The sequence below is a fragment of the Cnephaeus nilssonii genome (assembly GCF_951640355.1).
Source record: "Cnephaeus nilssonii genome assembly, chromosome: 4".
Classification (NCBI taxonomy): domain Eukaryota; kingdom Metazoa; phylum Chordata; class Mammalia; order Chiroptera; family Vespertilionidae; genus Cnephaeus; species Cnephaeus nilssonii.
This window is the reverse complement of record NC_137075.1, coordinates 34684711-34700012: the sequence shown is the minus strand read 5'-3', so window position 1 is coordinate 34700012 and position 15302 is coordinate 34684711. Positions and strand designations below refer to the sequence as shown.

Below are 15302 nucleotides of genomic sequence, written 5' to 3'. Positions count from 1 at the left end.
TGGGCTGAAATTGTTTATAAAAGGAAAATCTTGGGGGAAACACTACCAGCTCAACAATAGACTTCTAGTTAAGTAGAATACTATATAAGTAGGCAACGAAATACTATCTAGAAATCTTATTTACTAACACCTTAAATTTTTAAAAAAAAAGCTACTTAAATGAACTGACTTTTATGAAAAGCCTGTATATGCAAAACAAAAGTAAAAAATGCAAACTTTTCTTTCTGGGTGGTTTAAGTATGTCCCTTTTGTGTGTGGCTGGTTTGGATTTTTTTTCCCCAATATATTTTTATTATTATTAGAGAGGAAGAGAAACATTGATCTGAGAGTGAAACATCTATCAGCAGCCCTTACACACCCCCTACCAGGGATCAACCCAGAAACTGACCAGAAATAGAACAGGCACTCTTTCAGTTACATGGGGTGACACCCAACCAAGCCACACCAGCCAGGGATGGTTTGCATTTTCTAAATATTGTATGAGCATGCATGGTTACTAAATTTGGATTAAAGGTAAAATAAAGATGGGGTAACGTCTCTTAAAAACCTACATCAATCTTAAGTCATTTGATTAATCCTTCTTTTTAATTTCAATAAAACCATAACTTTAAAGTTAACACCAAAATAAAAAATAGGTGATGACTATATTTAAAGGATTAGTACAAGGAATGATAATGCACTATGAATGGTGAATGGTTAAGTCATTTGCAGAATACAGAAAATTCTGCACTCTACGAAACTATCCGTTATTCTGGACTAGCCAGAAAAGCATAAGACTAGTTCAATTAACTCACAGTTACATCAGTTCTAAAATCAACTCAAGTCACAAGTTAATTTACATGGGAAACAGGATAAATATTTCAGAGTGGTGAAATAGGAAAGTGTATTAGGAAAAAAAAAGTCAGATGTCCTTCTAACCTGTTATGACTAACTCTTAAAAAAAATAGCTATACGGTTCTCACTAGAGAATATAATTTTTAAATGTTTTTATAGGTTTTTAGAAGGGAGGAGATTAAAACACTCATGAAACATCGATCAGCTGCCTCCTGCACACCTCCTACCCCTACTGGGAACCAAGCCCACAACCTGGGACCCTTCATTTCACAGGCCCACGCCCTATCCACTGAGCCATACAGGCTGGGTAAGTTCTTTCAAATTTTTATTACAGCCCCATCACAGGAAACATAGAGCCTCTGCCCTCAAATGTTAACCTGACTCATTTAATCACAGCCAAACCTATTTTAAGGTTGTTGTTTAACTACCAAAACTAGTGCTAAACCCGTATGACACAGGCTGTAGTTAAACTATTTATACCCAGACGCAGTACTAGAAGAGTTGAAATACATCTACAGTTAGTTTTTTAATTAGAAGCAAAATGTATTGCTCATTATAATAATCAGTCTTTAAGCACATAAAGCAAAAGTTTCCTTCCACCTTCCTAAGTCCCTCTCCCTTGTGTAAAGGTAATCAATGTTGTCTTATATGTATCTTTCCAGATATTTCTCTATGCCTTTACATAGTAGAAAATAAAGTTCTTTAATAGGTGAGCTATTGAAAGAGCTGGAGTATTGGCAGTGGGGGTGGGAGGCTTTAAGGGCTATTAGAGAAAATATCACTGAGTGGCAGCTTTTGAGTAAGAACCTAAATTGGAGAACCTAACCTTATGACTGTCTGGGGGAAGGAAATCCCCAAAAAAGGCTTTGAGGTAAGAACATCTAATGTGTTCAAGACACAGTAAAGAGGCCAGTGTGGTTGGAGCAGAATATACTTTTAACAGTAAAGGAGGAGGTGTCTTGTAAATCACAATGGAAAATTTGGCTTTAAGGCCGAAATAGGGTTTAAGCAATACATTTTTCAAGTATTACATTTTTTCTACTTTTTCAAGTACAGTTGGCATTCAATATTATTAGTTTCAGTTGTACAGCACAGTGGTTATCTACATAACTTCAAGCATTACATTTTGACAGGATTAATCTACCACACACTGATGGGGAGGAGATAAACAAATCTATTGAGAAATGCACAGGAGACCATGGTGGCTTGAAACTGGAACAAGCGATGGCAGTTCTGGATGGTGAATTCTTGTTTTATTTTAAAGGAAAAGCTGACAAGATTTTCCACAGGGCCAAAGGTGAGGCATCAGAGAAAAGTCAAGGTTAACCAAGTCTGGCCTAAATGACATGAAAACTGGAATTTAGTTTAAGAAAAACATTGCAGAAGAAATTGGTCTGAAGGAAGAATAGCACGAGTCCCAGTTTTGGACTTTTAAATTAATATACTTAACATTGCAGAGTTTAACTGGATAAGTAACTATATAGATGGGTGTGTCATTCAAAAGAAAAGTCCAGCCCTAGTCAAATAGAACTCAGTTGGAGTGGGAGGCCACAATGACCCACACATCAGGTGGCACGCACAAGCTGAAATGCACTACGCAATATAGGCTGACATGTTACTGGGTGAGTATGCAGGCCAGGAAATGCATTGTGCATCCATGCTTCAGCTTCCCCACCATAGTGATCTAGAAGAGGAACCCAATCACCAAGAGGACCCCCAGATTGAGCACCTCCCTTCCCATTTCAAAGTTTACAGCCTCAGGGCCAGGATATATGCTTCCTTGAGCAGCATACCCAGAATCAAGGAACTACTTCCCAAGTGCCTCCCTCACCAGACCTTTCCTGGACAGGCAACCACACTCACTGTCATGCCATTGAATAACAGTGTATCAGAAGTGTGCAAATATGGTTAAAACTGCAGATGAGGACTGTTCATGATCAGAGTGGTTTGGTAACTTAATAAAGGTCACAATGCTAGTGCTAGAATACAGATGTGAATCCAGCTCTCATTCCAAAGTCCAAACCTTTTCAACTCTGCAATTCTCCCAGGGTTTGGGAAGTTGACTTTTACCAATTTTATTCATACAAATCTAGGAGTCAAAATCAATTAATTTTATTCATACAAATCTAGGAGTCAAAATCAATTGTCTTCAGTTAACACTTCTAAAAAAAAAACTTAACCACCCCATAAATACATAGTTGCCTCCATGGAGTCTTCCTGGGGTCATTCTCTAGAGGTTAAGCCATCATCTTACTGAATCCTACCCTGTTATGGGGGTACAATCTGAACCCCTCAGAGATTCACTAGGTGCCTCCTATCACTCTCCCTTTGCACAAAAAAGATGACCGCTGATTTAGCAACATCCCTCTGGGGTTGCTTCTAAGATCCATAAATAAGTTTATTTTTAACTGAAAAAAACGTTTAAAATGTGTTTATGTCTCTAAAAGAATGCTGTCACATCTAAAGATTCTATAGTTATACTACAAAGCCTCATCTACCGAACTGAGCCAACATGCTGTGGAATCTGCTGGCTCTTCGTCAGATTTCCCAGAGGACCATTAGTACTGCTTCACGCAGGCAGTTTGAAAATAAAGTTCGAGAGAAACAAAAGCTATTTCAGGAGGACAATGGAATTCCAGTGCATCTAAAAGGTGAGGTAGCTGATGCCCTCCTGTATAGCGCTACCATGATTCTTTTTTTTTCTTTTTTTTTTTTTATATATTTTATTGATTTTTCACAGAGAGGAAGAGAGAGGGATAGAGAGTTAGAAACATCGATGAGAGAGAAACATCGATCAGCTGCCTCCTGCACACCCCCCACTGGGGATGTGCCCTCAACCAAGGTACATACCCTTGACCGGAATCGAACCCGGGACCCTTCAGTCCGCAGGCCGACGCTCTATCCACTGAGCCAAACCGGTTTCGGCGCTACCATGATTCTTAAAGTTGGTGGAACAATTTATGCCATATATCAGCTGGCTATGGCTTCATTTCCCAAGAAGCAGGGTTGACGTCAGTTATCCTCCCAGCAATCAGCTGGTTCAATTTCATTCAGCGCTCTATGGACCAGTAAGCTGACAGTAACTGAGTTCTTTGGGATTAATATTTATCGACTTGTACTAACTGCCACCAATAAAGCAGTCTTTACCATGAAAAAAAAAAAAAAGCCTCATCTACCTAAATAACCCTTATCATTTCTTCATGCCATTTAAAATGTTATGAATGAAAATATACAAAAATATTTTAAATCCCTTTAAAATTATTTTTAAGTCCAGCCGAAACCGGTTTGGCTCAGTGGATAGAGCGTCGGCCTGCGGACTCAAGGGTCCCGGGTTCGATTCCGGTCAAGGGCATGTACCTTGGTTGCGGGCACATCCCCAGTAGGGGGTGTGCAGGAGGCAGCTGATCGATGTTTCTCTCTCATCGATGTTTCTGACTCTCTATCCCTCTCTCTTCCTCTCTGTAAAAAATCAATAAAATATATTTTAAATATATATATATATTTTTAAGTCCAAAGCAGTTTTTTTTTTTTTTTTTACTGTATACTTCACATATTAAGTAGTCAGTCTAGTACGATTAAGAGTTGAAATTGCCCTGGACAGTGTGGCTCAGTTGGTTGGAGCATCCTCTCCTACACAGAAGGTGGTGGGTTTGGTTCCATCAGGGCAAATACCCAGGCTTCGGGTTCTCTCTCCCTCTTCCTTCGTTCCCCTCTCTAAAATCAAATACACACACACATAATTTAAAAAAATAGAAATCTGCAGGGTTAACTGCCTGGGTTGAATCCATACTTCTCTATTTATTAGGCAATTATTTAAATTATGTGCTTCAATATTCACATCTCTAAAATATGAATATTGTGCCCTAGCCGGTTTGGCTCAGTGGATAGAGCGTCAGTATGTGGACTGAAGGGTCCCAGGTTCAATTCTGGCCAAGGACACATGCCCAGGTTGCAGGCTCGATCCCCAGTAGGGAGTGTGCAGGAGGCAGCCAATCAATGATTCTCTCTCATCATTGATGTTTCTATCTCTCTGCCCCTCTCTTTTCCTCTCTGAAATCAATAAAAATATATTTAAAAAATAAAATATAAATATTTACATAAGGTTATGATGAAGAGTAAATAACATAAGAAAGTTAACAGTGGTGAACACATGGTAAAATGTCCAGATTATCACATCCAAAAGAAAGGAATTCAGGTTCTACTTCATTTTTCCTTTCAAATAGGAAACCAATTATGTCCCAACAAGGGTTGTTAGAGAAATAACCAGTGACATCTTTCAGACTGCCTAACCCATTCTCTTCAAACTAAGTATATTTGCTCATTAATATACACAAAGAAAACTCATTTGAAAAACCAGGGCAAGGAGCCTCAGACACAGGATCACTACTTTCTTCAAGAGATTAACTATAGGTCTTCTAACTTGCACTTAGTCCCCATTACTAACATTCCCCACAAAACAGCCAGAAAGAAATTCAAGAGAATAGAATCAGATCTATTCTCTTTAGAATTTCAACAGACAATCTAGATCTTAAACATGACCCAAAAAGGACCTGTATACTATGGTTAGTACTTGTCTACTTTCCAAATTTCAACTACCCTTTGCATTCTTTCTTTGTAATGTATTTTTATTGATTCCAGAGAGGAAGGGAGAGGGAGATAGAAACAATGATGAGAGAATCATTGATCGGCTGCCTCCTGCATGCCCTCTACTGGGGATCGAGCCCACAACCCGGGCACGTGCCCTTGACCAGAATGGAACCCTGGCCTTTCAGTCCGTAGGCCGAGACTCTATCCACTGAGTCAAACCAGCTAAGGCTTATCCTATGCATTCTTAGTGACTATTCTCCAGTAGTACTTCTTGCTTTAAAGCCTAGTTTCCAATCACTCCCAATTATCTTCTTTCAGATATGATAATCCATGGACAGATCTCAATTTCACTAGCATCAGGCTTATACTTCCACATTGTAAATTTGGTCCCCTTACTATCTCACCCTGTTTTTTCATTTCATGGATCTAGATTGCAAAATTGCTATATGTTCACTTTATTTCTCTCAATCTATAGTAATAAAAGGGTAATATGCTATATAGTAATAAAGTGTAATATGCTAATTAGACCTGAGGTCCGCATCGGGTCTCCAGTAGTCTATAATATCCCAAACAGTTATGTTTTGTTCATCTCTATATGCCTAAGGGTGATTTTCAGAATAATCACTCAAATGTTTAATGAATAAAATCCCCACTTGAATGTTCCACAGCATCTCAAAGATCAATGTTTAAATGACTCTCTCCTACTCTCAACCCCTAATCCTTTTGTTTAATGTTTAACTATCCTCATCCCAGAAGCTAGAATCCTAGGGGTCACCCCAAATCCCTCACTCTTCATATCACAACTACCACTAGATGCTCCTAAATTTACCTCTCCTCTCTAATCCCAATACCATTGCTTTTGACCAGGTCAGGCCATTCTTATTCCTTGTAGTTTAATATCTTCCTTATCCTCTAAGCCATTTCCACACTATCAGAATGACATTTCTATGGTAAATCTAATGTCACTGCCCAGTTTAGAATATTTCAGTAGCTCACCACTAGTTTCTGGATAAAATACAAACTCCTTGGCACAGCATTAAAATGTTTATCATCTGGCCTCCTCTAAAATTCATTTCAACTCCCTTTCTCTTAGAAGCATTTCCTGACCACTTAATTAGGTACTCTTTTTGCATGCTTCTTTAGGTTCTGTAATTACCTCTAATCACATGACATTCTCATTCATCTGTCTCCCTCCCTAGGCTGAGTCCCTGAAGTATACCTTGTTTCCTCAAAACCAGAACATGATCCATAAAATAATGGATTTGTAAAATTAGTAAGGAATACATTTAACTGAACCTATAGTGAACAGCAGCCATACAATGGCAATGATAGAGAACACCATAGTAGAAATAGATTTCATAGAAGAGAGAGCATTAATAAAACTTGATCTTAGAGGAAGAAAATCTTCCATTCCTTTTCCAGATAACCTTATGACATTATTTAACTTTTTTCCATTCTGTTTTCCTTTAAGGCTACCTTCAGTGTTTACTTTAACTACATTTTACCATTTCAGTACAAGTAAGGGGAGGGGTCTAGCATGTGATTTATTCTAGTAACACGGCAATGAATATGCCTTTAAAAAGCATCCTTTTTGCCCCAGCTCAAAACTATTAAAATTAGCTATCAAAATATTGCACTGTCGGTAAAATATTACAGGTTGCAAAAATTTTTAAATTCTTTGGCTATTTATATCCTTATTAATCTCTGCATTATTCCTGTGAATAGAGCAGATTCATTCCTTATCACCCTTGGGAATACACTTTATTTCCCAACATCTAACTGGGCCACAAGTCATCATTGAAAAAGAGGTCAACCCTAGATTTTCTCTAATTTGGATACAAAGATTAAACAGATTTATTTCCCTGTTTAAAGGTTAAATGCCTTCCTATCCCTTTGTTTTTAAAAAATCTTCCAGGGAGATAGCATTTTAATATTACAGCAAGCTTGTGGTTTGATTCATGTTAAATTTTAATAAAAAGTCAATAGAATACAACACAAAATTGCTGTCACAAACCCAAGGAAGACTACTCCAAATGACAGAAAATTTTCACGAATTTGCAATAAGAAAACTAACTGCTTTGTTGCTAATCATTAAAACAAGCCATTTTAGCCTTGGCTGGGTAGTTCAGTTGGTTGGAGCATCGCCCAATCTGCCAAGGATATGGGAGCTTCCATCCCCAGTCAGGGCACATATAAGCAACCAATGAATGCATAAATAAATGGAACAACAAATACATCAGTGATATTTCTCTCTCCTAAAAATAAAAAAATGTTTAATAAAAAAAGCCGTCCTAGCTAGTTTGGCTCAGTGGATAAAGAGTTGGCCTGTGGACTGAAGGATGCCTAGAGTTCAATTCTGGTCAAGGGCACATGCCCGGGATGCAGGCTCAATCCCCAGGCAAGGGACATGCAGGAGGCAGCCAATCAATGATTCTCTCTCATCGATGTTTCTATTTCTCTCTCCTTCTCCCTTCCTCTCTAAAACCAATTAAAAATATATTTTTTAAAAAGCCATTTCATTCTAAAGTATATTTAAACTTCAGCTGCTTTTTTCATTTATCAAAAATTCCCAGTAAGCCTAAGTTAACTAGATACTTCTAATTCCATTAGTTTACAAAAAATTTAAGTAGCCTCCCTTGGAAACATCTCTTGAAACAAACAAAAGGATTAGCCTAACATTTCCAGAAGCTATCACCTATACCTCCATCAACTATAAACTTAGACTGGTGTATTTCCTAGTCTTCACAATGAAACCAGTGGACCTTACACCTCTTACCATCACCCAGGAAGGGTGTGCATCTGTTCCGAAGGCCCCCCTGGCTCCAGGTCATCCTGGCTGCCGTTGCTCCAGGCTGGGCATCCATGTTGCTGCAGCTTGTGGTTTGTGAGGGGTAGTGTACAGGAAAAGCAGGATGGGATTTCAAGGGGAACAGGAGGAAGATGGCTTTCTGGGAAAATGCCATCACCATCATAGGTGTTAAATAGTACCACACACATTTTATTGCAGCACAGTTTAAAAATTTAACAAATGAAAGATTAAAAATAAAAAAAATAAAAATAAAAAAATTAAAAATACAGACGTCCAGAGATGCTCTAAAACAGTTAAGTTAAAGATCAGGAAAAATAAAGTCACAGACTTAACAGCCAGTTCTTTCGAGCATGGGGGAAGGGATGAGGGCAAGGGTGGGGTTGGGAGAGAAAAGGTTTATGTGATCAATCCACTTAAAAATGCTAATGCCTTCGCTTTCTCTCCCAAGATGGAAAACTCCAAAGTCAATTAGGAGGCAGGAGAAATCTTATGAACATTCAGAAAAACTCCATTTTAATCCGTTTAAAAATCATCAGTCATTATCATCATTATCATCACCATCATTAAGTATAATAATAATAAATAATAGTAACTAGTAACAACAATAAAAAGGAAATCAGCGGAAAGTCAGGAAAAATGTAAAAAAAAATGGAATAACTTACTGTAGCTGAAGATCAAAAAAATCTCACTGTAAAAAAACAAAAATAAAAATAGCCCAGATTAGAAAAACGGGAGGTGCAAAAATGTCAAGTCAGTAAAGTTCATTTCTTTTCTTTCCAAAAGCAGTTTCCACAAAAACCGCAAGGGTAAAGTTCTCAGTAGCAGACAAGCAAAGCCCTTTCCACATCATCAATCAATCTTAAAAATACACGAGGAAATAGAGAGGTCAGTTTATGAGAGGCTAAAAGGCTCCTCCTCCTCTAACCCAACTGCTGCAGAAAAAATAGAAATAGAAATTTTAAAAATTACATCTTAAATCCAAGTCCCGTTTTTGGAAACAATTAAAAAAAAAACACCTGTAAATTTGCTGTAGTGCACACCAAGTTGCATCATTATTTTTAAAATGCTCTTTATAAAATCAGTTTTGGAATGGGAATGTGTGTGTTCTGGAAGGGTGGGGAAGGGAGGTTAAAAATCAAAGCTGAGCTCCAGTGAGTAGGGATGGGGTTCGCCTTGCTGCCCTGTGAAAGGAGAAGGGACAGATTGAGTCAGAGTTCCTCAGAAATCTTGTGCCCTAAACCCCCAAGACAGAAACATCTGTCCATTGCTTCGAACACATTTTGGTAAAGCATAACATTCCACTGGGATGGGGAGAGCCTCTATAGAATCACTTCTACCAGTGATTCTCTTCACAATTCTTCAACATTAGTAGATAACTAGAATTATCAAAATAAGCGCATGTATTCCCTTAAGGGTCTCAAAAAAGGTTTAAGTTCAAACTTTCATCTTGATAACCAGTTTGGGCAAGGAATATATATATATATATATATATATATATATATATATATATATCAAGCCAACAGAGGTAAAGAAGTGAGCAAATCTCAAGGATGAAGGAAGATTAATGAAGGTAAGCAAATTCATGGGTTTTTAAATTTTAAGTCCATGTAGTTTTTTCTGTAATATAGACTGAAGGAGAATGGTCTACCATGAAGATACATGAGAGGAACATCGATTCTCAAAACCAATTAAGTGAACAAATCACAAGACCTGGTAAGTTCTACAGTAAGAAAAGATGCTTTAAACAAGGAACACATTATTTATTCACTGACAGAATGAAAAACCAAAGATGAAGGAAAAGATTATGGCTACTGAATCTTTAATGTCATAAAAACAGGTGAAAAATTATGGTCCTTAAGTTTGTTTCAGTGGTCTATATATAATTAGTGGTCACTAATTTATAAGCAAGTATACATAGCTAATTCAAAGAATCTTATATGTAATATAATAAAAAAAAATAACATGACAGCAAAAACAAAATCTGCAATTAGACTAGGTCTTTGAGTAAATAAGAATGGACTAGTTGCATTCACATTTCAATACTCAGCCAGGAGGTTTTATTCTCATCAAACTGACTTTGAAAGTGTTCCATAAGTCAACTATATATGAATGACTACAGCAACAGGACAAGTACTGTAAATCTAAAATTTAAACTAAATTTTTTTAAAGCAGACCAGTTTAGGCATGACATGTAAGTTACTGATATACTTGTTTTGATGTGTTAACTTGTACAAACGCACAAACTACAGAAAAAGCTGTAGAAAAATGTACATCCTTTTAAATGTTATCTCCTTGGATTCAGTGTTTGGAAAGTATAGTCAATTTTTTTTTCTTGGAGTCAGCCTGAATCTGGTACTTAAAATTTTCAGGATATGTAAATAACTTTGTGGCTCATCTATAAACAAATCCTTTGCACATGTGTCAAAAGACATAACCTTGACCAGCCAGTGTGGCTCAATGGTTAAGTATTGACCTATGAACCAGGTCACTGTTCAATTCCAGGTTGGGGTACATGCCTGGATTGCAGACTCAATCCCCAGTTGGGGGTCCTGCAGAAGGCAGCTGATCATTCACTGATATTTCTTTTCTCTCTCCCCATCTCCCTTACTCTGAAATCAATAAAAATATTTTTAAAAGACAAAAACTTAAAAAGAAGCTATTAATATAAGACATCTTTCAAAGATGTCTTCCAAGGTGTTATAAATTGAGTAGCTATCACTCATAAAAAAACACAAAAACAGTATTTTAGTTCCTAATTCCAACACTTTGTAATTAATAGTATAGCTAAATTATACTGTACTTTGACAATCCTGAGTGGTTTGGATCCCTTCTAAAAGGGTAATTCTCGGAGGTCTGACAACTAGTATCACGTGGCACTTATTAGGAATGCAAATGATGGGGCCCACTCCAGACTGACTTAATTATAAACCCTGGGGCTAGAGAGCCTAGCAATGTTTTAACCAGCCCTCTTGCTGATTCTGATGTCAGCTCAAGTTTAGGGACTGTGAAGAGTTCATTGAGGAACCTATATTCCCCTAGTTAAGATAAATTCTTTATAACCAAAGTGCCTCATCCTTCCAGTGTACTGACAACAGGTTTAAGCAGCAAGGCTTTGAATGTGTTCCTGATATTATATAAAACATATCCAAGAAAATTATAACTTATCATAGTAAATACACCAAAGTATTTAAAAAACAGCCCAATAGTAATCCTTATTCCCTTTATAGCGTCCACATTTCCAGTATCTTAGATAACACAAGGAGTTATGCTACATCTAGTCTTTCTGGTTCTCACCAGTCAATTCTCTAGTACAGTGGTCGGCAAACTCATTAGTCAACAGAGCCAAATATCAACAGTACAACGATTGAAATTTCATTTCTTTTAAGAGCCGAAAACCAACTTTTGCACCTGGGCCACGAAGTTTCAATCGCACTGTACATGCGTGCCCACACGTGGTATTTTGTGGAAGAGCCACACTCAAGGGGACAAAGAGCCGTATGTGGCTCGTGAGCCGCAGTTTGCCGACCACTGCTCTAGTAAATCTAATTAGGTACAAAACCATAATCTTCCCTGATCCCAATGAGAATGAATGAGTATACATATTAAGTATGAGCAAATACAAAATTGTCCCAAAAGACGACAACTAAAAAAATTACTTGCCTGGCAGGCATGGCTCAGTGGTTGAGCACTGACCTATAAACCAGGAGGTCGTGGGCTCCATCCCCAGTATGGGGCATGCAGGAGGCAGCCAATCAATGATTCTCTCTCATCATTGATGTTTCTATCCCTCCCCCTTCCTCTATGAAATCAATAAAAACTTAGAAGAATGAAATACTTTCATTAAAGGCAGTTAACATTAATGATATACAAAAACTGCTTCTAATCGTAAAACTATTTCTGTATCTTTTCAAAACTTCTAGAAACAAATGATTAGATTTCAATTTTATTTCTGTAACTCATTTATTACATATTTAACTAATATCTAAATCGTTTAACTCATTTGCCTGACACAGATAATAATAGCTTTGGGGTGTGGGGGTGTAAAATCCAGTTCTCATAACTCCTAGGCTAAGATTTCTTCAACTGTTTTACACTCTCCAGTTAATATCTCACAATTTCATCAGTTAAAATAATCTTTAAGATCTGAATAACTAGCTATTTTGGAGCTTATTCCTTGCTTGTTTCTAACAGGAACTCCATCCAAAACAAGGTTGGTCGCCTGCTATGTGAAACTCTCTAGAGACCTAATTACAAATATAAGCACTGTTTAAAGTCTCTACCAAAGGAATAGCAACCACCAAGCATTCCTGTGTCATCAGCATAGGAAACAAAAAGGTCAGATCTGCAATTTAGTCACCCTTCTTAAACCCTTCCTCTCTAGCCAATATATAAATGTTCTAATACCTAGGTATTTGAAAACATATCTAGAATCGTTCAGATATTAAAGAATCGTTACCTTGGTACATTTTGATCTAACACATCTAGTGCCCTTCAATTAATTTCAATTCATAAATAACTGTTCTTAAATATTAATTCCTGACATTTATTTGCCAACAATATTTTATTAGGTAAATGATTTCCTAATTTAAGCAATTACTGCCCTTAACTCATTTCTAACAATTCTGCAGTAATATACTTTAGTTTTAAGCCCATGTATTAAATAATTAGGCTTAAAAAAAAAAGGAATGCTTTTGATTCCTATTACATTATCTACAATGGTGAGGAATCAACAAATGCATGGGTATCTAGAATAAGAGTACTTTCACTTCCCTATCAAGTAGGTTTCTTAAGGAATAAATTTACCTTGCAGTACTGGTTTACGCGATTAACACATTATGAAAATTAAAATCAACTAAATCTTACACAACAAATAGCAACTTGGTTTTTTTAAATCTTTAGTGTTGAAAGTATTCCAGATGTTCCTTTTCCCCTGAATGACCCCTTCTAGCCCGCCTCATCCCCTAAATAGCAATTTCTTGGATAAGGCAATGTGATACTACATAGAAACCTCTTTTTTATACACTTAGAAGAAATTTTTAATAAAGTTCAGGACCTGGCAAAATAGTAGGCACATTGATACTTGCTTTAAAAGTAAGTAGTTATGAATCTTGCTAGTTTAGATGGTCTCGAAAACTAATGCCAGAATATCCTGAAAATTAGACTTTATCATCTTGGAACATTGTATTAGTAACAAATGCAACCCTCCTAAATATTTCTCCCAAGTGCAGTTTGGGAAGTTCCAGTTACTGCTAGTGGTTGCTGTAATTAGGTTCTTGTAAAGATTCAAATTCAGAGTGCCTGTTAGTCCTATAGCTAGATACAATCGCTTGACTAACCTAGTGGTTAAATTCCTTACTAGTTCCGCTCCTGATTCCATTTAACCCTGGCAACCAACATTCTTATGCCTCTATTTCTGTCCAAGAAAGATAGTAATACCTACCTCAAGGAAAATTCCACTAACTTATATATATTTCAAGTGATTTATAACCTGCAGATAAAAAGTCAGCTTTAATTAGTAGTTAATATATGATTACAATCTTTAAAAAAAAAATAAGTGAAAATAAATACTTTGCGGTCCATCATTTCCTCAGAGGAGTAAAATAAAGGTAATCTATAAAATACTAAATCTATTGTTATAATATTTATTATTCTTACGCCCTGCGGCACGCTCCGGAATTGAGAGACACGCGGTAAAATGTCTACTTGGTAATCCTTCCCCCCCAACCCCGCCCTATTTTTAAATTTAACAAGAGGCACCAGCACTATACTAACTTCAACTCTATTAACGAGCATCTCGATCTTCCCTTTCATGATCCCTCCTGGAGACCTCATGGTCGTAAAAAATGAAAGGAAAGCAGCCGTTAACACGGAAAGAGAACGAAAAAAGGACACTTCCCCTGCTGATCGTGGCCTAGAGGACACTGGGTTAAATCTACACAAGGGCTGAGGCCTACAAAACTCTCTCCCGCACAGGACCTAACCCCCTACTGCTGAAGAGAATAAATGGGGGCCTAGTTATCGAGAAAAGGGTTCCCTCGTCATCTCTCCCACATCCCCTCGCGCTCATCGAGGAACCCAGCGCCTCCCCCTGCTTCTATCTCCTCTACTTACCTGGAGGGAAAAGGGAGAAGAGATTCGATTCTGAATCTCCTACTCCCGGGTTCTACGTGGAGAAGCCGAGTACTGCTCGAGGTCAGCAACGCGGCTGCAACCGCTCAGCCTTCGTCTCTTCACAAAATGGCCCCCGAGTCTCCTCTGCCGCCGAGGCGAAGGCCTAGCCCCCGCCCCACTACTGAGAATCTTCCTATTGGCTGCGAGTTTTCTCGCTCCCGCTTCTAATTAGACAATTCTACCGCTCTTCACAATTCTGTCCAATCACAATAAGCAGTGGGTTAGACTAAGCAAAAGAATTTCCACATGCGTGAGAGGAACCAGTTTGTAACTGGTTATTTTTCCTGTCATTCATCTCCTGAGACATGCTTATTGGCCACTGTACCTGAGGAAGAGCTGGGTGGAAACTTGCCTTTGTATCGCGTACTGCTTCACATCCGGGTATCCGGGAGGTCTGATTGGCGGCCGCCCTATCCTATCTCGGCTCCTTAGAGCGCCTGCTAGAAGGACCGCCCACATCTTGGAATTCCCGCTGCGCTAGGGCGGGGAGGGAGTGAGGGATTTCCGCTGGTAGCGGGTTCGGGAAGCATCTGCCCTAGCCTCGGGCCTAGGAATTAGGGGAAGCGCCAAGAGAATATTCCTGCGTTCTGTGTGGATAAAGAAATGAGTTATTTGGGAGCGAGGAGGGAGCCATGAAGACTCAGCCTTGCGGTTTTTCCAACCTCCGATTCCTTCTCAGTTCCAGACTGGAATGTCAGTTCCCTCCTGCACAATTTCACTTAGCCTGTCAAGCCCATCTTCAGACCACCCTTATCTCACCCAGTCCAACTTATTACTCTCCATTGCAAAAGTAAAGGAAGTCTAAAATGCAGGCCTGAAATACCCGTTATCTGACCCGGTCATCTCACTAATACCCTACACATGCCAACCAAATTGGCCTACCCCATTTGTTTCCCCCTCG

General features: G+C 38.2%; 1 protein-coding gene across 19 annotated transcripts in view; it reads right to left on the bottom strand.

The window, feature by feature from the left end:
• Nucleotides 1–14479, bottom strand: part of HNRNPC (heterogeneous nuclear ribonucleoprotein C) — a 49110-nt gene extending 34631 nt beyond the window's left edge. For 12 of the 19 annotated variants that reach the window (XM_079768625.1, XM_079768643.1, XM_079768626.1 and 9 more), the window contains exons 1-2: nucleotides 14342–14479; nucleotides 8893–8918 (exon numbers count right to left, since the gene is read on the bottom strand). The gene's annotated coding sequence lies outside the window, so the exon portion shown is untranslated. Of the gene's footprint in view, nucleotides 1–8197; nucleotides 8370–8892; nucleotides 8919–9246; nucleotides 9412–13670; nucleotides 13719–14341 lie in introns of all 19 variants that reach the window. The other 7 variants (XM_079768637.1, XM_079768638.1, XM_079768640.1 and 4 more) reach the window with 7 other exon arrangements.
• Between the last annotated feature and the right edge of the window lie 823 nt (nucleotides 14480–15302).